Source organism: Syngnathus floridae, chromosome 8 (genome assembly GCF_059516105.1).
Source record: "Syngnathus floridae isolate MCC-2025c chromosome 8, RoL_Sflo_1.0, whole genome shotgun sequence".
NCBI classification, from domain to species: Eukaryota; Metazoa; Chordata; class Actinopteri; order Syngnathiformes; family Syngnathidae; genus Syngnathus; species Syngnathus floridae.
The window spans coordinates 12588362-12612658 of record NC_142420.1 but is presented as its reverse complement, the minus strand read 5'-3'; the positions used below and the strand labels follow the sequence as shown (position 1 = coordinate 12612658).

General features: G+C 42.3%; 2 long non-coding RNA genes across 2 annotated transcripts; one reads left to right on the top strand and one right to left on the bottom strand.

Moving 5' to 3' along the window:
- The first annotated feature begins 1228 nt into the window (after positions 1 to 1228).
- LOC148394641 (uncharacterized) lies at positions 1229 to 8145 on the top strand. The gene is made up of 2 exons (XR_015860055.1): positions 1229 to 1942; positions 5605 to 8145. It is a non-coding gene; the product is annotated as an uncharacterized LOC148394641 (long non-coding RNA).
- A 1906-nt stretch (positions 8146 to 10051) lies between these two features.
- LOC148394640 (uncharacterized) lies at positions 10052 to 21968 on the bottom strand. Its single transcript, XR_015859879.1, has 3 exons — positions 21904 to 21968; positions 11880 to 12083; positions 10052 to 10427 (listed from the first exon to the last, which is right to left on the bottom strand). It is a non-coding gene; the product is annotated as an uncharacterized LOC148394640 (long non-coding RNA).
- Positions 21969 to 24297: the final 2329 nt, after the last annotated feature.

Here is a 24297-nt window from a genome sequence, read left to right as displayed (position 1 = left end):
CAAAGAAATGAAACCTGAATCCATAAATACATTTGTGTACTTTCAGAAAATACAGACACACAACATACAGACAATTGGTCCGTTGGTGTTGGGGAGTTGTTGGTCGCCACCACAGAATACCGTTGCCCTCTTGCTGTGTGAGAAAGATACGGGCCAGCTTCCCTAACCCTGATAGACAGCCATACACTGGCCAACGCTTTGACTGATTTTCATGAATGACTGTCTTTTATATTGTAATATCATGACCAGAAATATTATTATAATGTAAAATGATATTTTGACAGTAAACATACTTTCATGGTTTTGCCACAGGTCAGTGTTCAATTATTGTGTCTCATTCAAAAGTGCCTTGTAAATGCCTCTAAATCTAGAGATTCAACTTTTTGATTATTTACTCAAGCAAAGAAATGAAACCTGAATTCATAAATACATTTGTGTACTTTCAGAAAATACAGACACACAACATACAGACAATTGATCCGTTGGTGTTGGGGAGTTGTTGGTCGCCACCACAGAATACCGTTGCCCTCTTGCTGAGTGAGAAAGATACGGGCCAGTTTCCCTAACCCTGATGGACAGCCATACACTGGCCATCGCTTTGACTGATTTTCATGAATGACTGTCTTTGATATTGTAATATCATGACCAGAAATATTATTATAATGTAAAATGATATTTTGACAGTAAACATACTTTCATGGTTTTCCCACAGGTCAGTGTTCAATTATTGTGTCTCATTCAAAAGTGCCTTGTAAATGCCTCTGATTTAGGAATCATGACAGGTAAAAAAAATACCATAAACACCATGATGTTTCGTTGTTACATACAGAATACAGGCGTGAAATGGATTAAATGCTGAAATCTAAAAAATCTATAAGAATTGGTCGTGAAAAAACACAAGAACTTTTTTTCATGCTTTAAGTAATGCATCCGAATCGACTGATATAAATTTAATGATCAACAAGGACTTGGAAAACATTTCGGTAATTAAATTGTTAATTATTAAATCGGGGAATTTGACGAGCATAGGCTTCTGCAGGGACTTCCGGATGCTCGTAGGCAGCTGCAAGATCATCTGGTTGATCCACTCACATTTCTTGAATTGAATTTCTCAGAGCAGCAGGACTTTCTGAATGGGCCTCGGGGAGTTTTTTCATCAACCAGTATGCGTAGTCGTGAGTTGGCTCAGTTTTCACAGCACGGACTACATGTTATACTTATTCTTGGGGAAGCATACTCGATACTGGGGGCGCCCATCTCTGGTGATTGCTTGCATACGACCAGTGTTAGGGTTTACAGATTATTTTGATCGTATGATGTTGGAATGTAGACTAGAATTATTAACTTTGTTTAAACCTTTTACCTTTCCTTGACTCTGAAAACTTTAACCATCCAGTTGTTGAAACTTTCCAAATGGTGTGGAAACATTCTTGCTTAGTTAGTCATCTAAAATGTTCCACTAGTTTCTGTTTCCACGACCTTGTAAAACAATGAGCTGGGACCCTCCGCACTGATTAACCAGTTGCTGAGGTGACCACCAAACATGTCCAATGTCACCCCCACCCTGCTTTTTCTCAATAAATACTCCCTTGCGAGAATTCAAAATCAGACTTCATTCGATCATCGCTGTACGTACAGCGACGAATGACTCTCCACTTGCAAGTGCTTAAAAAGGGCATACTGTCTCCCGTGTGGTTCTTGCAAAAATAAGTTAGAGTGAGCACCACTAACATTTTGGTGCCGTGACTCGGATTCTCTCATACCCGCCATCTGGCCGACGGAGGACGACGTGCTGCATTGTCGACAAGCCAGCGTCCATTAGGAGGACGTGGAAAAGAAAGACCTGGGAAGAAAATTCTTCGCTGGGCCAGCATCTTAGGTCTGCCTTCATCTGACAGAGGTGGATTGACGGGATCCAGCAGTGCAACTAACCAAGGGACGAGTAAGTTAAAGCCCTAAAGTTGTGTGATTGTGTTGTTGTGAAACGCGTAAAAAGGTTAAAGGTGTACGAGATATAAGGCTTTGGTTTGTCCGAGCTATGAGATACAGCTTTGGGTTGTCCGGGCTATGAGATACGGCTTTGGTTTTTCCAACCAAAGAAACAGCTGGGATTCTAGTCCCAGTGGAAGGAACGGGATAAGAAAAAACAGAGTTGCTTTTTCTTAATTGAAGAAGGGCGTAGATTCTGTTTTTGTCCGTTTTTCCAAGCTGTTTGCATGACAGTTGTGTGGTTGAGTGTGACTGGTAGGATAAATTGACTAAAAACAGTTCTAGCATTAATCCACGGTAATAACATGGGTTGGAAATGTGTTGAAAGGTCAATTTAAACCTGCATTGAGGATCCTCAAAGAAAGAAAAAACTTGAAAAAAAAAATGTAAAAACTAAAACTACTAAAATTAAGATGAGAAATAAAAATGGTAAATCTCTAGCTCTTGAAGGAGATGAGAGGTACATGGCGAGTAGATTTCTTAATTGTATGCAATACATGCCGAAGTGGAAGAAAAAGTATGCAGTACAAGGAAAGTTGAAAGTTGAAATGTGGAAGAAGTGGTAGAAGTTTTAGAGGAGAGTGTCGCTGGGAAGAAAAGTAACTGTGAAAGGAAAGAAAAGGGAGAGACTTGAAATGTGCTAGTGTGGTTGAAAGCTTCACAAAGAGAAGAGAACAAATTCAAGAGACAAAACATAGAAAGATGAAAACTGATGAGGTCACAAGTGTTTGTCAGGCAAGAACACAATAAGGCCCCAGTGCGCAAGTGCAAGGCCGCAGCTCAAGCCGCGGCTCAAGCAAAGGGGCAAGAGGAGCTTCCGCTCCTATGCAAATCATGTGTCCAGCTCAGTGGCCTAGTGGTAGAGTGTCCCCCCTGAGACTGGAAGGTTGTGGGTTCAAACCCTGGCCGGGTCATACCAAAGACTATAAAAATGGGACCCATTGCCTCCCTGCTTGCCACTCAGCATTAAAGGTTGGAATTGGCGGGTTAGATCACCAAATGATTCCCGGGCGCGGCAACGCTGCTGCTCACTGCTCCCTTCGGGGATGGGTTAAATGCAGAGACAAATTTCACCGCACCCAGTTGTGTGTGTGACAATCATTGGGACTTTAACTTTTAACAAATTTAAAAGACCTGAAGCCTCCCCCATATGACAGCAAAACATGTCAGTCAGATTATTAGAACATTTTTTAGATTATTAGAGCTCCTGTCCATACAAGAAGTATGACAATGCTGTTTGTATGCCCAATGACAAATGACCGGAGATCAAATTATGTGTCAAGTGGCCCACACTTTTGTGGGGTTAAACTGCAGCCCCCCACTTGAAAGGCGCTTGGACAAAAGGACTTGAACTGGACTTCACTCAGTGATCATGACTGTTTTTTTTCCTTGTCTTTGTTTTATTTTCATCTTCAGCCAAACACAGCCAAACACAGCCAACACAGCCAACACAGGTGAAAAACCTTAAAATAAACACAAATAGATGGTTAAACTCTAAACCATAATTAAGCAATATAACCCAAAATCAAACACTTAATTTTTAAATACTAAGTCAGGATGACTTAGCCAAACAGCTTTCAACCCGGTAAGTACACACAAACATTTTTCCCGATTTCTTTTTTAGCTTTTACTTTTTTAAAACACACCACACAATTTACCACGATTTCACCATAATGTTTAGCATAACCCTAACCCATGTCAATTTTACATATTAATTTCCAAAGCCACCCAGATGCGAGCTGTAGCTCCATGTTCAAATGTCCAGAGGCTCACCGGCTCCTTCTTTTGTTTCGTTTACCAAGCTTTCCGCTGCAGTCCTGCCCTTTGGAAATGCTGCCTTGTCCAAATCATGGCAGGGTACCATGAGCTCCACCACTCTCCCTCTTAATTAACCCCACCTGGTGCTCTCAACAGCCTGCCTCCTTCTGTGTGGCTGAGACACACCCAGGCAGAGAGGGTGCGGCTTGCAACTCGTCTCAACATTATGTGTGCACACTTAAGTTAAAATTTGCAAATCAAGTGGTAAAGAAATGCAAATTGCTTCTAAAAGATAAATACAAAATTAGAATGTGCTGTCCTCGCGTGCGTGGGCAGAATCAGCTCATGATCGACTGCAGGAAATGGCCAGCCCGTGACGAATCATTGGTGCTGGGACCTACCTTTCGCGCGTGAGAGCTGTGCATGTGTGTGCGTACGTGTTAAAATGATGAAAATTGGCTAAACTTTTAGGGCAAAGAAATTTGCTAGACTTTGGTCTATCCAATTTGCACCGCAAAACAGAAACAATTTTGAAAAATAAAAATGAGAGGACAAGTGAGAAATCTGTTTGCGGGCAGAAACTGATCCACACTAGTGCATGTGAGTGTCAAGCCCTCATGAGAAATTAAAAAAAAAAAAAAAAATGACAGAACATGCTTTCAGGAATTAGAAGAAGCAAAATTGTGAATTTAAGACATTGCAATGCTACATTTACTAGGAATAATTGATTGGTTGTGTTATAAGATTATACAAACTTCTATATGTGAGCTAAACCTGAAAGATTGAGTTCTTTAAATTTAAAAACAAAGAAAAAATTCTTATTAATTTGCCAGCAGTTTTTTGTGTTGTTTTTTTTTTGGACTGTTGGATTTTTCTATCAGGTACCTTGAGTTGAAAATGGTATATGAATGTTGTGTGGAGAGCTTGGATAAATTGGGACCAATGTGATAGAAAGACTCCTTTTTGGAGACTGTGTGTGAGATGCAAATGAGCATTGATGAATGATTGCCTGAATGAAAGGAAAATACAGTTTGAATGCTAAAAAGGAGAAAAAAAAGTTGCTTTTGGATTGATAATTAACTAGAAAAAAAACTGGAGAACCAGTAACACGTGCAGAAGATGTGTGAACTGGATAATTGAGAACCATTTTGGAAAGAAAGTCAAATTAAATATGATAGTGAAGAACACATCTTCCAAAAAAGTTTGACAAAGTGTGAGGCATGGGCGTTGCCAAGCCTCAGAAGGAGGGAGGGAGTAGGACAGATGGTGAAAGATACTAATAATACAACACTTTACGACATATGGATTCTCTAATACACTTGGCGTTATACCATTAAGTTAAAATTTTTTCAAGCTTTGCAAACTTTTGCTTAAAGCAATCGGAAGATGATTGAGAAGTGACTAAATAAGCTATGAGGAAGTGGTGTAGCTGTTAAGGGCACGTGCTTATGCGCTTCCCTGGCTAATCAACACTTGTTTGAATGAAAAGGAGGAGGGGGAATTGGCTGGGCTTCCTGAAAAACTGTGGACAAAGTGCCCATCTGATGTAGGACTTTTAATGTCCATTACCCCACTACAAATCCAACCAAGATCAGAGAATCTCCTTTAAAACAGGAGGCAATAAATGGGATAGCCCCTGTCATAAATGGTCTTTGGTTAGGAGGAATCATTAGGAAGTGCTCAAACTCTTCCCGCAAACACTCCTAGCTGACCAGTTCAAAAGGGCAATACAATTGAGTACAAGAGTTGCAAAGAACAGACGAAGAACAGTCCTTGGCAGATACCATGATCAGAGCACTCAAACTGAAAGATGTGTCAAATGCAAATTTACTGCCGCCTGATCTTTCTTCCCCACAGGTCAACAACCGCTCCAAGCCAGGAGACTGAGACGACATAAAGGTCTTCAAAAAGGACAAACTGGGCCAGCCATGGTGGGAGGGGCCATTCCAAGTTTTGCTGACTACCCCCACTGCACTGAACATTGCTGAAAGGCCCAGCGAAGTTTCACCTTAACCACTGGACGTTACAGAGAGTGCTGTACCCCATTTTCGGAGTGGGGGGAAGTCTGACTACAAAGGGGCCTCGTCGTTTAGGGTGGGGCGTCTCAATGTTGGTGAAGAATGGAATCCATAAGATCCCCACTCTGACTAGTCAATGGGAAATATCGGTGTCTCTGCCATCGTCGTAGCAACAGGGCTCCACATGCCAGGTGGATCCTCTGTTGCGTTGTGGTTGAAGCGTGTTATGGTTTATGGGCTCGTCTGAATAGACCAAGTGACAATGTCGACCAAGGAAAAAGATGGTCACATGATGAGAACTCTTAACTGGTCATGGGACCCAGAAACCCATACAAAACCAACACTTGGTACCGGTGTGTGATGATCACTGTGCGATCCCACACACAGGAGGGATGCTGTGTGTTCCACCCCCCCCCCCCCCCCTTCCTCCACGCAAGTTCACCTGGAGGCCAGAACAATGACTGTCACTGAAGCGAAATGCATGACCTCTGTGGGAGGAGTTGGATTTCAACTCCGTGCTTTTACAGTCAGTGACACTACCCCTACCGTCCTGGACTCACAGAAAATAACCTGTGATCAAACTATTTTGGATTAGTCCCAATGTGACTGTTGAAGGACGACAGATGCTACAAGTGGCCTAAACAAAAAGGCTACCTGGAATGGACTACATGTGTTTCATCCAAGAAAATGAAAACCTCGAATGCATTAAGGACTGCTCTCCAGGAGGAAACTGGATGGGAGCTTTGGACACCGCTGAGTGTCAGGATAAGAGAGCCATTTCAAATGGTGAGGGCTCTCCGACCAACATGGCTGCACCATCAAACGGGACCTACTTCATACAGAATGGCTGGTGGCTTTGTGGTCACAAGGTTTATCCGATGCTGCCCGCCAACTGGACAGGAGTGTGTGCGCCAGTGTGGGTGACAGACCACACCTACAGGATACAACATCATCAGCTGACGACAGCACACAACTTTTCTGGACGTCGACGCAGGGCTGTTGCAACCTTTGACCCTCATTACCCTGTCTGGGGTGTGAATGTTCCAGACGACCATAAAGTATGGTCCGTCGGAGACCAAGTTGTTCATGCACTTTTTCCTTGGATCGGAGTTGGAAAACAAGCACTCTATATCGAGATACTGAACTTTCATTTCCAATCTTTTGTGAATCTCTCGCTGCAGGTCAATGATGGACAAAACAGAGAGATTCAGGCTATTAGGCTAATGGTCTTGCAAAACAGGATGTTCTGGACTTGATGACTGCAGCACAAGGTGGCGTGTGCCACATTATTGGGACTTCCTGTTGCACATACATACCAGGAGAAAATGACACACACATCAACGACGGCATGAATTCACTGAAGAATTTACAGCAGGCCATGTAAAAAAACAAAGTCCCACATAAATGGGATTTCTTTTCATGGCTATTCTCTGGCAACTGGTGGCAACTGCTGTTGAAATTTGTGACTCGTGTGCTTGTTGTGCTGGTGTTATTGTGCTTATTTGCAACCTGTGTTGTCCCGTGTTGGAAGTCTGCTGTATCAAGATCTTTATCTTCTACCATAGCACAGGTGCAAATAAAACATATCAGAGATGTGAAATGTGCTGACTATGCTGCGGAAAGATGATTGCGATGATGCTGTTTAGCCGTGCATGTTTTACAGAAACTTGATTATTTGACCATCGAAAATGCCTCGCAAGTGATGGATACAATGATGTACTGTTTCTGTGTTTTTCTTTTTTTTTTTTTTTTGATAGCATTCTGGTCGCCTAAGGCAGACTTTTCGTGCATTAAAACACCTTCCCGCAGGTTTTTCACTCACACACTAAAATTGGACTGGAGTATTGAGGAAAAACCTCATCTTCACTGGAAATTATTGCTGTCATTGTTTGTTGTTTTTATCGTGTATCACCCTTCACAATCCCCAACCCGTCCCCTATCATGTCTGTTTTTTTATTGATATTTTTCATTCTTATTTTTACTATTCTTCTTTCTTCATTGTATTTTCTTACTTATGTTTGATTGCTTGGGGTTGGCATAATCATATGATAAACAGGGGGGATATGTTAGGGTTTACAGATTATTTTGATTGTATGATTATGTTGGAATGTAGACAAATTATTAACTTTGTTTAAACCTTTTACCTTTCCTTGACTCTGAAAAGTTTAACCATTCAGTTGTTGAAACTTTCCAAATGGTGTGGAAACATTCTTGCTTAGTCATCTAAAATGCTCCACTAGTTTCTGTTTCCACGACCTTGTAAAACAATGAGTTGGGGCCCTCCACACTGATTAACCAGTTGCTGAGGTGACCACCAAACATGTCCAATGTCACCCCCACCTGCTTTCTTTCAATAAATAGTCTCTTGCAAGAATCCAAAGTCAGACCTCATTCGATCATCGCTGTACGCACACCGACGAATGACTCTCCACTTGCAAGTGCTTAAAAGGGCGTACTGTCTCCCGTGTGGTTCTTGCAAAAAAAACTTAGATTGAGCACCACTCTAACAACCAGCATTCTCATTATGGTGCATTGCTGCCAACATTATTCTAGCCATTTGGCCTAGCCAGCCAAAATGTGTGTGTTTTGGCGCAAAACGTATCACGAGGCTGTGAAAGGCCTCCAGGCTGGAAGTCTGGCGTCAAATTTTGTACATCTTTTATCACATTATTGGAGGTCAGCAGATCTTACAATTGAACACTTCCAGGTGTCCCACAAACTATCCATTCCTTGTTGCGATCATATGTCAGGTGTACATGGTCACAATAAGGATATATTTGGGAGTCATGTTCATGGACGTCATGAATCTGTCAATACACAACCACATATCTTTTAGATATTCACGTCGATCCTCTGCAGGGGCCCTAGCAGCCACCTAGTACATGTGGTTAACCACTGATTTCTTCCACAGTTTGACCTCTGGTGCTTTACAGCCAATCTTCATCACTTTCTTGCCCAGACCCTTGGCAGTATGCCACACATCATTATAACGCTGCATGTTTCTGCACATGGCATTGTTTACTTTTAGGTCGTTCCGAACAAAGGCAGCAATGCTTTTATGTCTGTCTGTTACCAGACTCTTCAGGACCAACCCTTCTGTTTCCGTGAGGAAGGAAATGCTGCGTTTGAATCCAACAACTTCACAAGCATTGCTGTTTCCAGCTTTATTGCTTTGAACTTACTGCATGTCAATGACTCTCCTCATTGTCTGCTCGATAATGGTGTATGTTCCATATTTCGCAAAGTGTCCAGGACTGTCATTGCGACAGTCGCCAGCAATTTGCACGCCACCCTCGATGGTTCGGACTTCGTTGATAATTTCCGTCTGCTTTTGCTTCCAGCCATTTATAATAGTGGATATAACGTAATCTGACTGGTGGGGCTGGAATGTTTGACGAGAGTATGTCAATACATTCAAAATTTGTAACACCTGGCTTGGTTGGCTCCCAGAAAACAGGATGGCAGCAGACAGCATGAGGTTGCCTAATGGCATCTGACCCTGCATGGGCTGACTGTCCCATATCCTATAATAGCCGCAATTTTCACATACCTGTTTGATCTTGACCATTGTGCCATAGCCACTACCAGGCCAGTCTTGAATATGACCTTGGCTTTGGCCTGCACATAAAGGACAGTTCTCAAACAGCTTTAAAGGATTACTCTCAAACACAAGGTATTTTGTTTCCTTAACATAATCAGCTGGCTGAACGGGTGGCTTCTCTGAATCTCCTTCCTTTCTGCCGAGACCTCCGCCTCCGCTTCCTGTATGGATATGTCCGAGGGGTGGTAATCTGGATTCTTGGTCTCGGTCTTTGAGGGCTGTAGACTGTGAGCTTTTATAGGGCTGAGGATGGTTTTACCACCTGTCATAAAATTGGCTGCTTTCTTTTGGGTGCTCCAGGTCAATGTCTCCCCTTGTGGAAGGTCACAAAATATGACCGGCTCAGTTTGTGTTCCAGTTTCCACCAGATCAAACTTAGGCGGTCTTGTAATTAGGGTGTTTATGGCTTTCGTTTTTGTGTGGGGTTTCATGTTTGAGACATGTGTCCCTCGAGTTGTTTTTGGGATTGGATCCGTCTGACAGGTGGCTGTCTTGTCCCCAGATTCTCTTTCCAGTTCATCGTCCTGGACACTGCTCCCTGGTTGATTGTCCTGGACATCGGTCTTCGGCGCGTCCTTTAGTAGCTGCAGGAACAGCACAATACGTGTAAAATTAACCTTTAAAATAACTTGTCAGGTTCAGATTCAGCAAAAGGATCAGCAGACAAAACCAGTGAGACAGAATGTTGAGTCTTTTCTCGCGAGGAGTGCAAACAGACTTACATCAATCCAAAATACACTAAAGGTCTTGTTTACACTCCTCTCTTTTTATTTAGGAATGCCCTACCTACAATGTGAGACTAGCCCCTGATAGGTGGGGGGGAAAGCGTGGGCTTTGTCTCATGAGTGAAGAAACGAGATTCTATGTGAAACTAGAAGTCGCGGACAGGATCCCACGAGAAACGAAAAGTGAATGTTATGGGAAACAAAGTAGTCATGTGAAAAGAGTGCATAGACAAAATGACATGTGCAGACATCAACAACTTTCTTGGATTCCCAGATGTGTAGAAGGTCAGGAAGCTCCAGACAGCATCGTTTGACTTGTTGTGGACTGGGTGATGTCTGCAAGAAAAAACAGCAAGCATTCTGCGCAATAACTTTATTAATAAGTACGCATTAGGGAACGCATGATAACATATATATACAATTTATCTAACATAACTTGTATACCTAACTTTTATATTTTTATAATATTTAATAGCTGGCCCCTTTTGAGATTATTTTAACTTTACAATCAGCCTTAAATGTAAAAAGACAGCCCCAGGTGATAGCAATGTTGAAATAATAAATAACCTTGAAAGGTCAAAACTGACATGACTTGAAAAATGCCGAATTTGTTTGAAGGAAAAAAATGCAAAGATATTTGTCCAGAAGTAAAATGTTCTGTAAATGTCATATTAGAAAAGCCTTAGCAATGGCTATATACTGATATTGTTTTGGGTGTCCAATTAAATAAATTTTAAGAAAGTTGCAAGGAAAATTTCTTTTAATAATATATTTGGCAACATATTTTATTATAGGGTAGAAAACAGTAGGAAAATTAATTTGTAGGACTGGGAAAACCCATGAACGATTATTACTTTGGTGTGCTATTTCTTATTTTCCCTTTGCACACTGTATGTTACTACCGAAGTTACACCTATAGTTATAAGCAGGGCTGTTGTCACGCCCGTGCCACAGCGCGCTCAGCCTGCACTTCGCTCGGCCACACCCCTTTCGTTACCGTAATGTCTGTCACCTGCTTCCTCTTGTTACCCTGTGTATTTAAGCCCTGCCCGTGTGTTTCTCCCTGTTGGTGTCTACTGTTGTGTCCATTCCTGTTCGTGCCCAGTGTTCCTGTTCGTGTCATCTGGTTTTCCCTCGGTCTGTCTGAAGGCTCACGGTCAGAATTTTAACCTTGTCCAAGGGGACTTCATGTCGGTCAGTCTGTCTGTTTTGCTGGCCGTGAGTCTTCCTCCCGTCTGTGTCGTCGGTTCCCCACCTGCCTCCCTTCCAACTCCTTTTCCCTGCAATAAATCCTGGTTCAAGCTGCATTTGGTCGCCCTGGCTCAACTCCTTCCTGACAGCTGTGGACTCCGGTCGGATTTTTGCACCGAGTCCGGCCTCTTGACCACCGAGTCCGAGTCCGGCTGTCCATTTTTTCTGTTAATTCATGTGACTGCTTAGTCTTTATTCAAGGCTAATTTAGATTAAAATCTAAATAATGATATAAGCTGGGTGATGTAATCATCCTTGACATTGGTACATAATGTAAACATTAGCCTAAGTGCAACTCAACGTGGCCGCATTGATCGTAAGCAGGGCTGTGGACAGTATTCCTACACGCATTCTCAGCAGCATGATGAAAATAAAATTGAACGTATTTTTTTTATTGTCGGACCGAGTCCGAGCCCGAGTCCGAGTCCGGCAAAAATGACCGAGTCCGACCGAGTCCGAGTCCCCGAGTCTGAGTCCACAGCCCTGGTTATAAGCCTAAACGTTTTTATTTTTCAAATAAAGGTAAAAATTTCATACCTCAAGAATCTCCGTTTTGGCAATTGCACGGCTCTGTCTTGGCGCTTTCGAGGTGGGGTGGGTAAACTTGGGGGGGGGACTCCGTTGTCTCTTCTTCCCCATGGAAACTAATTGTTCTTCTGTGGGCACAGGTTGGACTGTAGGGACTGCGTCTGGCTTGAGAAGTTTCTTAGTTTTGGAACCGAGATGCTCCATCATTGACCCCTGTTAACATTCCGGAGTGAAATGAGCTCCACAAATGACAGCTTGAGAGTCTGGCCGCGGGGTCTTAAATTCGGCTTGTTTTGTTTGAACAAAACGAACCCATTGTCGTTGTATAGATTCCGTTGCTGGAAAATGACGTACTCTGTGGGTTTTGTGCGCATTGCTGCAAAAATTGACAACACAAACCTTATCATTGTGGAACATACGTTTAAACACCAATTTGTAAACTAAATGAAGCTTTTATGTGACGTATTGGAGACGAAACACCCGGAAAATGTGTGGTTCTTCGTGCTATCAATTGGTAAACAACGGGGTGAGTCCTATGATCTACGTCACTGTATGTACTGAATGGAGCGGTTCATGACAGGGGCGGGGAAGATCGAGAAATACACACAAATTGACTGCGTTTGGCTCACGAATGCAATTCTATAATATTATTTGGATACAAGTGAATATAATCGAACATTCTGAGTGGTTTTTAGAGCATGTTAAAGGTGCCTTTACATACGCTTTAAATTTTTGTGTCCACCGACTCTCATCAGCCCTTGTGTCTAATCAGTTTCGCTCGCCACTCGTGTCTTGTCCAGGTGTTCCTTGTTGTCTTGACAGTTTGGTTCTATTTAGTTGTCTGGTTTCTTTTCTGTCTTTGTCAGATCATTGCTTGTTTTGGTTGTCTCTGTTCTTTAGAGTAACATTCCCAAATCGTAGTTAGTCTAACCCTAGTGTTACTTCAAAGCTTGTTCTTTGGAATTCTTTTAATTCAATATTTTTTCATTTCAGGTGACTTACTTTTGTGACTTTTTGTTCTTTTTGAAATAAATTTACTTTTTTTGAGTGCATTCTTGTCTTGCCTCCCTGCTTCCCTACACTTGAATCCGCAATGTTGCAAAACTAACAGGGAAGATTGAAACTCAGCATAAAAAATGCAATGAGGGACAAACTGTGAACCAATCTTTATGTGTGTCATCACCAACAGATGAATGACTTTTAGTTATTTGAAAACAAAAGTTGATTGTTTACTTTCAAACTCAGATTGTAGTGATTGATTATTAGCTTGAGTGATGTCATGGACTCCATCCGGAACCCACATACGGGTCAAGGGAGACTTCAATGTTTTGCTCCTCTCATCTACGAACACCGACACTTCAAACAACACGCTGGTGTAGTTTGATTGGAGAAGACAATTTTAACAGGTATTTAATCACTGTATTATTTTATAGATAGATAGATAGATAGATAGATAGATAGATAGATAGATAGATAGATAGATAGATAGATAGATAGATAGATAGATAGATAGATAGATAGATAGATAGATAGATAGAGATATACATATATGTATATATATATATACACTCTGGCCGTGTCCATGATTTAGAGAAAAAACATCAGGCATACATTACACAGTTCCTTAAGCGTCATTAAGCTATTTAGGCAATATATCAAAAGTCATTTGTTATTTCAAAGTGCTCAGAAATATATATCAGATCATAAAGTTATAAAAACCTTTCTCATCACCACTTATCAAAAATGTCTAGTTACCGTATTTGCCGGTGTATTAGTCGACCTTTTTCGATCCAAAATCGACGGAAAAAAATCGACCTCGACTTATACACCGAGTCATAAAATTTAACTTCGTATTCATCGCTTCAAATGTGATGGTAACCAAGGCCGTTTCTCATGCATCTCATTGTGCGTGGGTGTGCGTCCGTCAGGCTCATCAAACAGCGAGAAACGGAATCATTATAAAGCGTTCGTCGCATTAACACGCATCCTCAGCAACAATTTCAAATATTCTCACCTCAATAACGGACATCGAAAGCCAGGCAGCGACGATGACTGCTAGAGGGAAGTACTGGGTATTGAGCGAATGTGCGAGTCATCGCGTGTCAAGCAACGACAATAACTACCGGTACGTAAACATTCAATCGCCATGTCTAAATGAATGTCGTTGGCACTTAGAAAATATTCGCCAAACTTGGCCAGACTTCCAGGGGAAGAGGCCGAATTTTCACTTGTTCTGGCTGACCGGAGGAACCAGCCGAGGCGGACACTTCACGGCGGTTGAGTCGTTGGCACTTAGAAAATATTCGCCAAACTTGGCCGGACTTCCAGGGGAAGAGGCCAAATTTTCACTTGTGGTGGCCGACACGGGAAACCAGCCGAGGCGGACACTTTACGGCGGTTGAGTCGTTGGCACTTAGAAAATATTCGCCAAACTTGGCCGGACTTCCAGGGGAAGGGGCCGAATTTTCACTTGTGGTGGCCGACACGGGGAACCAGCCGAGGCGGACACTTTACGGCGGTTGGGTCTTTCGCACTTTGAAAATATTTGCCAAACTTGGCCAGACTTCCAGGGGAAGAGGCCGAATTTTCACTTGTGGTGGCCGACATGGGAAACCAGCCGAGGCGGACACTTTACGGCGGTTGAGTCGTTGGCACTTAGAAAATATTCGCCAAACTTGGCCAGACTTCCAGGGGAAGAGGCCGAATTTTCACTTGTTCTGGCCGACATGGGGAACCAGCCGAGGCGGACTCTTTATGGCGCAAGAGCCGTTGGCACTTAGAAAATATTCGCCAAAAGCCCTCGATGGGACAGAAGACGACCTTATCTGGGAAGAGGAGAAGCAAACTGAGGATAGAGAAGACCAAGAAGATGCCCTTTATGACGACAAACTAAACGAAAACGAATGGAACGAGCTTTTCGGAAATATCGACGATGAAGACGAATTTTGAACTATGTACCAGCAATCACTTTATAATTATAATTTGTTGTTTCTTAACTAAAAATAAACCAGTTTCTAAGAGTGTTCATTGTTGTTAGTCTCTCTCGGCGCGTAATATCACAGGGTCATGAAGTAAATAATATTTAAAATGGCGTATAGATCGCTCGCTACAAACTCGCGAATTTGAACACATTTCGTCAATACATTTCGCATATTTCTGATTGAATTTTGAAGTTTAATATAATGCAACAATTGAGCTTGACTTATACAAAGGAGATATCATAAAATCGTAAATTTCCGTCGAATTTTAGGGGGTCGACTTACACACCGAGTCGACTTATACACCGGCAAATACGGTATGTCTTCTTTATTGATTTGGTGTGTAGGTATAATTATATGATTAAAATGTTTCTTTTATTTATTTAATATGTGAATATACTTGTCTGCTTGTGTACTTTATTCAATGAGGTTTGAGCATATCTGGTTTTGTAGCTAGGCAGGACTTTTTGTATTTTGACCCCATTCCTTCAATACATATATAAAATTAAAAAAATTATTTCCTCACCCCCCATGGGTGGTCTCTTTTTTTCCCTTCAAGCTCGGGTCCTCTACCAGAGGCCTGGGAGCTTGAGGGTTCTACGCAGTATCTTTGCTGTTCCTAGTACTGCACTTTTCTGGACTGAGATGTCAGATGTTTTTCCTGGGATCTGTTTCAGCCACTCCTCCAGTTTGGGGGTTACTACCCCTAGTGCTCCAATGACCACAGGTACCACTGAAGTGTTCACTCTCCAGGCCTTCTCCAGCTCTTCTCTGAGCCCTTGATATTTCTCAAGTTTCTCATGTTCCTTTTTCCTAATGTTACCATCATTTGGGATGGCTATGTCAACCACAACGGCTTTCCTCTGCTCTTTGTCCACCACCACAATGTCCGGTTGGTTCGCCATTACCATTCTGTCTGTCTGGATCTGGAAGTCCCAGAGGATCTTGGCTTGGTCATTCTCTACCACCTTTGGAGGTGTTTCCCACTTGGATCTTGGGACTTTCAGTCCATACTCTGCACAGATGTTCCAGTACACTATTCCAGCTACTTGGTTATGGCGCTCCATGTATGCTTTACCTGCCAGCCTCTTACACCCTACAGTTATGTGCTGGATTGTCTCAGGACCTTCTTTGCACAATCTGCACCTGGGGTCTTGTCTGGTGTGGTAGATTTGGGCCTCTATTGCTCTGGTGCTCAAGGCCTGTTCTTGTGCAGCCAGGATCAGTGCCTCTGTCCTGTCCTTCAGACCAGCTCTTTCTAGCCATTGGTAGGATTTCTGGATATCAGCCACTTCAGCTATGTTTCGGTGGTACATCCCATGTAGGGGCTTGTCCTCCCATGATGGTTCCTCGAGCACCTCATCTTCCTTTGATGCCCATTGTCTGAGACATTCACTGAGCACGTGATCCGTTGGGGCCTTATCCCTGATGTACTTATGGATCTTGGATGTTTCATCTTGGATAGTGGCTCTCACGCTCGCTAGTCCTCGGCCTCCTTCTTTACGGCTAGTGTACAGTCTCAGGGTGCTGGACTTGGGATGGAACCCTCCATGCATGGTTAGGAGCTTCCGTGTCTTGATATCTGTGGTCTGTATATCCTCCTTTGGCCACCATATGATTCCTGCAGTGTATCTGATTACTGGTAGGGCGTAGCTGTTAATGGCTAGGGACTTGTTCTTGCCGTTGAGCTGACTTCTTAGGACTTGCCTTACTCGATGGAGGTATTTGGCTGTGGCTGCTTTCCTTGTTTCCTCGTCAAGGTTGCCATTTGCCTGTGGAATTCTAAGGTATTTGTAGCTGTCCTCAATGTCTGGTATTGTTCCTTCTGGGAGTGAGACCCCCTCTGTGTGGATTACCTTTCCTCTTTTAGTCACCATGCGGCCACATTTCTCAAGTCCGAATGACATTCCGATGTCAGAGCTGTAGATCCTGGTAGTGTGGATCAGGGAGTCAATGTCCCGCTCGTTCTTAGCGTACAGCTTTATGTCATCCATGTAGAGGAGGTGGCTGATGGTGGCCCCATTCCTGAGTTGGTATCCATAGCCCGTCTTGTTGATTATTTGGCTGAAGGGGTTCAGTCCTATACAGAACAGCATTGGGGACAGAGCGTCTCCTTGATATATACCACATTTGATGGTCACGTGTGCAAGTGGCTTGCCATTGGCTTCAAGTGTAGTTTTCCACTGTTTCATCGAGTTGGCGATGAAGGTTCTCAGAGTCCCATTCATGTTGTACAGCCTCAAGCATTCAGTGATCCAAGTATGTGGCATTGAGTCATATGCTTTCTTGTAATCAATCCAGGCAGTGCTCAGGTTGGTACGTCTGGTTCTGCAGTCTTGGGTGACTGTTCTATCCACCAGGAGTTGATATTTTGCTCCTCTGCTATTTTTACCAATCCCTTTCTGAGCAGTGCTCATGTATTGATCCATGTGCCTGCTTATCTTATCTGATATTATGCCCGACATCAGCTTCCATGTTGTGGAGAGGCAGGTGATTGGCCGGTAGTTGGATGGGACTGTACCCTTTGAAGGATCCTTCTGGATCAGGATCGTACACCCTTGGGTTAGCCATTCAGGGTGAGTCCCATCCCTTAGCAGCTGGTTCAGTTGTGCTGCCAGGCGCTCATGGAGAGTTGGAAGTTTCTTGAGCCAGTAGCTGTGGATCATGTCAGGGCCTGGTGCTGTCCAGTTTTTCATTCCTGAGACTCTTCTCTGGATGTCTGCCACTGTGATGGTTACTGGGTTCTGTTCAGGGAGCTTGCTGTGGTCCTTTCTCAGAGCCATCAGCCACTGTACATCCTTCTTATGTGATGCCTCCCGCTCCCATATATCCTTCCATTACTGTTCAGTTTCCAGCCTTGGTGGGTCTGCTCTGCTATTATTCCCCTGCCACTGAGCGTACACTTTCGCTGGTTGTGTTGTGAACAACCTGTTTATTCGTCTGGCTTCATTCTCTCTTATGTACCTCTTTAGGCGGCTGGCCAAGGCTTGGAGTCTTTGTTTGGCAGTTTCGAGTGCTTCAGGTATGGGCATCTGGCTGTATTTCTTGGGAACTTGCTTTTTCATTGCACCTTTCTGGGCCTCTGTCATTTGGCTCACTTCTCTCCGTGCTATCTTGATTTTGGCAACCTATATATATATATATATATATATATATATATATATATATATATATATATATATATATATATATATATATATATATATATGTGTGTGTGTGTGGATGTATTTGTGTCTGTTTCCTCGTACAGTTTGTTGTTAGTGTATTTATTTGTGCAACATGTGCAACAAGGTGAATAAAACTCTTTACCTCCTTAATGTGAAGTAATCGCTGATGTATTTTGATTGGAGAAAACAATTTTAACAGGTATTTAATCATTGTATTATTTCATGCATTGTGGATGTATTTGTGTCTGTTCCCTCATACAGTCTGTCGTTAATGTATTTATTTGTGATTGCTTTTATTTTTGCCTTGTTTTACTCTGCTGTCTGCAGTAAGGTTGGAATTGTGAATAAGAATCTGTTTTCAGTAGCCTTACCCAGATAATTAAAAGGCTAAAAAATAAATTGTCTGAATGATAATACTCAATGTGGAATTTACCTCATATCCTATTTTTGATGCCTGAGCTGGTTGGTTAAACAATTGAGTGGGTTGGCTAAATGTGAGTGGAGCTTGGGTCTTCGGTTTGCTTTTCAGATAAAGCCATTTCCTGATGCTGCCAGCAGTCCACCCAGATAACAAAATGCATGCTGGTTTTTTTCCTCAAGGAAGTTGCACAATGACCAAAGTCATTAGCTTTCATATGTGGTTTTAGTCATCACTCAAAGAGGAGACAGCAGATTTACCTCCCTACCTTATTTTGCCATGAATTGCTTGAGAGACAATGACAACCTGCTACAGGAGAGTGACCGGCAACTCCCACCTTGCTTTGCTGTGATTCGCTTGAGAGACACAAGTTCAAATTATGCACAATTGAGTGTGCTACCTCGTCGCACATAGTGGCGAGAGCGGGTTCTGCTAAGGGAGTCCTTCAGTCCTGCGTAGCACAGGTTCAAATCTTGCTCTGAAACTTTAGGGTTTCTAACCCTAACTTTACCATTTTTACTATACCAGTGCCACCAACTTTTTCCCATTTGCTTTCTTCAACAGGGAGCAGTGGTTGGTTGTCCCCACCCACCCCCACCTCACCCAACTCCTATACTGAACAAAGCCTGAACCTCAGCACCATTCTTTTGCTTTGTAATTATTGTCTGTATTTATTCAAGAGTAAATATATTGTTACAATAGCCACACAAGACTATTTTAAACCTTTTATGAAGTGTAAAGGCTTCAGGCGCTTGCGTGCTGACGCGCCATCGTGCATCCGCACAAGAGTTTTATAATTTTTTTAAACACTTTATTGTATTTTCAAACACTTTTTAAACATTTTAAAGTGTAAACGTGTCACGTTTACGGCCCAGCGCGAGGGCATCCACGCAAGACTTTTATAATTTAATTTTTAAACACTTTATTGTACTTTTAAACACTTTATTATATCTGTAAACAATTTTTGAACAGATTTGAAAAGCTTGCTATGCCCGTCTGCTTTGATGACGCACGATGCAAGCTCGCTGACCGGCTCGCAAAGGTGGGGATTAAAGTGAGGATGTGGGTGCGCAGTCAGCACTCCCACCGTCTTCACTCCTACCAGGTGAAATCTTCAGTGGCATGAGCGGACCCATGACGACCTTCGTCTGGCAGGAGTTGCAGGGGGCTGCCAGTGGCCCGGTCTATTGGACTTCGACTATGCCTGTCCCAAGGGGCAGGTTTGGGATCAGTCTTAGTCTGGTCTCTACCCTTCGACCTGTTCGGCTTGGGTGACCCTGCCATTAGTGCGAGACGCAAAGTGCCTCACCACGATAAGGTGGTGATCCCGTCGAGGCACACACACACGCACGTGCACACACACACACACACACACACACACACACCTACACACACACACACGCACGCACGCTTGTGTGGACATGACTGCTCAATACCCTAAATCAGGCCCATATAACAGACATTGCTTTGGCGGTACTGAACATCCATTTAAATTAGCTTAGCCACGAGCTATACATCGAGAGGGCATTGAATGTGTTGGTCGGCAGCAGGCAACGTGTCTGGTAAAACGGAACTAAATTAGATCCCAGGCTATTCGTTTTTATTGAGAATTTACTTGTAGTTTTTGGCCATTGCATCGCTGTGCTAACACGTCATTTTGTAATAAGAAAAAAAACTTCAGATCCAAGTACAGTTGAGGGACACCTTTTGATACCTCTTTTGTAGCGGTTTGCACAGCCAGCAAATGCTTTCCAGCAATTAGTGACAGTGCTTGCGCTGCAAAGTAATTTTGCCACAATGATGTCATTGGAGATTTTAGATATAGGTCAAACTTTGTAATGCAATTAACAATAGGTCATTCTATCAAATTTATCTCTATCATTTTTTAAGTTGTCACAGAGCAATATCTTCAAGAAAACGACTGGTAAAGGTCAGGTGCCTCAGAAGGACAAGGTTTCATTTTTGACTGAGGATATGCTGGCATAATGCCACGTTCACTGTGTGCAACACACCTAGCAAAGGTCATAGATGAGGATGAAAATGAACAGCTTTCTTTTTTTGCCATAATACACTCAACTATCGCACACAGTATGAATAAACACAAAAAATACATGTATTCCATGTCTTCTTTATGCGGGCCTTACACCTAACAATTTTACACAGTCTCAGACTAAAAACTGAGTCTTAAAGTTTTTTTTTTAGTGTTTCTTTGGAGACTCTATGCCAGGGGTGTCCAAACGTTTTGCAAAGCGGTCCGGATTTGGTTAGATGAGAATGAAAAGGTGCCGACCATTCGCACCGATATTCCTCTAACCATTACCATTGTAAATGAACTTGTAAATATCTAACTATATCCTTTGCTGTCTGCAGATAGGTTACTATTGCATATGAGAATCTGTTGTCAATTGCACTACCGGAAAAGTTAAAGATTAAAAGAATAATAAATTAAATACAAATGAACAATTTTATGAAAGTTGAATGATTATTTTATTAGATGTACAGTCAAACCTCGGTTTTCGAACGTCCTGGTTCTCAAACAAATCGGTATCCGAATGAAACATTTTTGATTTTTTTGCTTTGGTTGTCGAACAAAAATTCGGAGGTCGAACCTCGCGAGCTGAGCGGAGAGGACCCGAGAAAACCAGACCGCGCGACCCGGATGCCAACTGACTCCGTTCGTTGTCATTGTATTTTCGTTACTTTGAGGATTGTATTAACCCCTAATCATGCCTCCAAAGAAAGCAAGTGGGAGCAGTAAAGCCATCCTAAAACACAAAGACGCTTTTAAAGCAATGCGACAGCAATGCAATGCGCCCGGCGCGCTGCAGTTGCGCAATCGGACCAAATTAAGCTCCCTGCGCACTAAGGTCCACTAAAATTTTGGAAAGTACTTCAGGACTTTAAAAATATTTTCTAAATTTCAGCGACGGCTCTGTCACAATAATGCGACCAGCGAGGTGCAGTTGAGCGTTCGGCGGGGCGCTATGGTTGCGCGTTCGGTGGTGCACTGCAGGTGCGCAATCGGACAAAAATTTGCAAATGAAAAAATGCTTAAAAAAGGCATTTTTTAAGTCTTGGAACGGATTTTTTTTCCATTCTTTGAAATGGGAAAAATAGATCCGGAATTCGAACGATTCACTTCTCGAACCGCCTTCTGGAACAGATTGTGGTCGAAAACCGAGGTTTGACTGTATTAAGTTTGTTTTATTATTGTTATTGTATTAATATGAAGGGTGATTTTGGTGTTTGTGACTGCAGTAAACAGGGTAGGTTGCATCATGTCAGATTTTTAATCCAAATTAAATAATTCTCCATTTTCTCTTTTTTATTTCAACTTCATATGCAACAAATTACTTCCTAATCACAAAATGATAATCCATACTAGTCATTTTGTTGTTTGCTATCACTGTGAGTGGGCAGCGCGGACGCATAGTAGTGTATAGAGTTAGTACGAAGTAGAAAGCTCTTACCAGTAGTCCATGTTTTTTTTTTTTTTTTTGGCCTTCCCTGTGCAGCGTCACTTGCAGCGTCTCTGATTTTAGCGCCGCCTTAGTCCTTGATGTGTGGACTTTTGAATGAGGAAGTGTCTGTGTCACTGATTATCTTGGAAACGGACACGTGAACTGGGAAGTGACGGAAGAGACACGCTTGCAACCGATCATGAGCGCTGGCTCATGTGCGTGTTCCCGTTAGAAAGAGTTTAATATCTGTGGCTTGCTCTGGGGCACGCAGGTCCCCGCAACATTGCCAGCGGGCCACTCATTATTCATTTTATGACACAATGTTTTGGTCCAGTTTAAATTTAGACCGGATTTTGGACACACACACACACACACACACACACACACACACACACACACACACACACACACAAGGCTTGCAATATTTCAGTTGATTTGTAATGAATCCAGAATGTATGACATTTTTGTTTTTTTAATTGCATTACAGAAAATAACGAACTTTATCACAATATTCTAATTTTCTGAGACAGTCCTGAATATATATACAGTGGAGCCTCGGTTTTCGAACGTCCCGGTTCTCGAATAAATCGATATTCGAACAAAAAATTCGAGATTTTTTTGCTTCGGATGTCGGATGAAATTCGGTTGTCGAACCTCACGAGATGAGCCGACTGACTCCATTCGTTATTACATTCCCGTTATTCTGAGGATTGCATCAAGTCTAATCATGCCTCCAAAGGAAGCAAGTGGGAGCAATAAATCCATCCTAAAACACAAAGACGCTCTAAAAGCAATGCGACAGTGAGCGCCCGGCGCGCTGTGGTTGCGCTATCGGACCAAATTAAGCTCCCTGCGCACTGAGGTCCACTTAAATTTTGGAAAGTACATCAGGACATTAAGAATATTTTCTAAATTTTAGCAACCGCTCTGTCACAATAATACGACCAACGCGGTGCAGTTGCGCGGTCGGCGACGCGCTACGGTTGCGCGTTCGGCGGTGTGCTGCAGTTGCGCGATCGGACAAAATCAAGCTACCTGCGCACTGAGGTCCACTTAAATTTTGGAAAGTACATCAGGATTTTAGAAATATTTTCTAAATTAGAGGGACGGTTCTGTCACAATAATGCAACCAGGGCAGTGCAGTTGCGTGGTCGGCGACCGTCGCTGTAATTTAAAAAAAAAAAAAAAAAAACTTTTCCTCACCCCCCGTGGGTGGTCTCTTTTTCCCTTCAAGCTCGGGTCCTCTACCAGAGGCCTGGGAGCTTGAGGGTTCTACGCAGTATCTTTGCTGTTCCTAGTACTGCACTTTTCTGGACTGAGATGTCAGATGTTTTTCCTGGGATCTGTTTCAGCCACTCCTCCAGTTTGGGGGTTACTGCCCCTAGTGCTCCAATGACCACAGGTACCACTGAAGTCTTAACTCTCCAGGTCTTCTCCAGCTCTTCTCTGAGCCCTTGATATTTCTCAATATATATATATATATATATATATATATATATATATATATATATATATATATATATATATATATATATATATATATATATATATATATATATATATATATATATATATATATATAATGTAATTATATATATATAACAGTTTAACAACCAACTTTCATGCAATTTCAACAATATCGTTCATTTAAAATACAAGGGGAAAAAAAGTGGGTTCAAACAAGTTCAAAGTATAGTGTCTTAAGTTTTGAATTGGTACTTATATATTTAGAAATGAATCTAACTTGGCAAACTCAGCTTGGACACCATATGTGCAGAAATTCCTCTGGGTTGCTTTGTCTCACAACAAAATATTGCTCTCTGTGAAATAAAGGTCTTTCCAACTAATTGGCACTGATATAGTTGCTTGCTAATCAAGCATTTGAAAGCACTCTGCCACCATTTTCGACAGAGTTAACTCATGATCACAAACTGTATTGTTTCCTATTGAATCACTTCAAGTTGGTACCCATAGATTGAATTTGGCATATAAATTCAACAGTGAATATTGTAACCTTTTTTATTTTTATCTTTCATGTGTTGCAATGACTACTAGTAATTCTATGCCTCACAACATTTAGGCCTTTCAACCCTGAAAGGGCGTTGTTTAGATGCAATTTCAACAATATCGTTCATTTAAAATAAAAGGAAAAAAAAAGTAGGTTCAAACTGTGTTAGAAGGTTGTGTAGAATCGAAGCATGAAGTGGTAAATTCCAGTCAATACAAATTTCGCCCGAGCCCAACCTCTCCACATGCAGGGTTGCCTTTCCTGCTGATCTTTGGATCACCCAGAAAACCACACTGTAGCACCCCTAAATGGATATTGTGTACTTATAACATGTTTGGTAAAATACGTTGTAAAACATAAATCAAATCACAACGTTTTCCAAGGTCTGAATCATT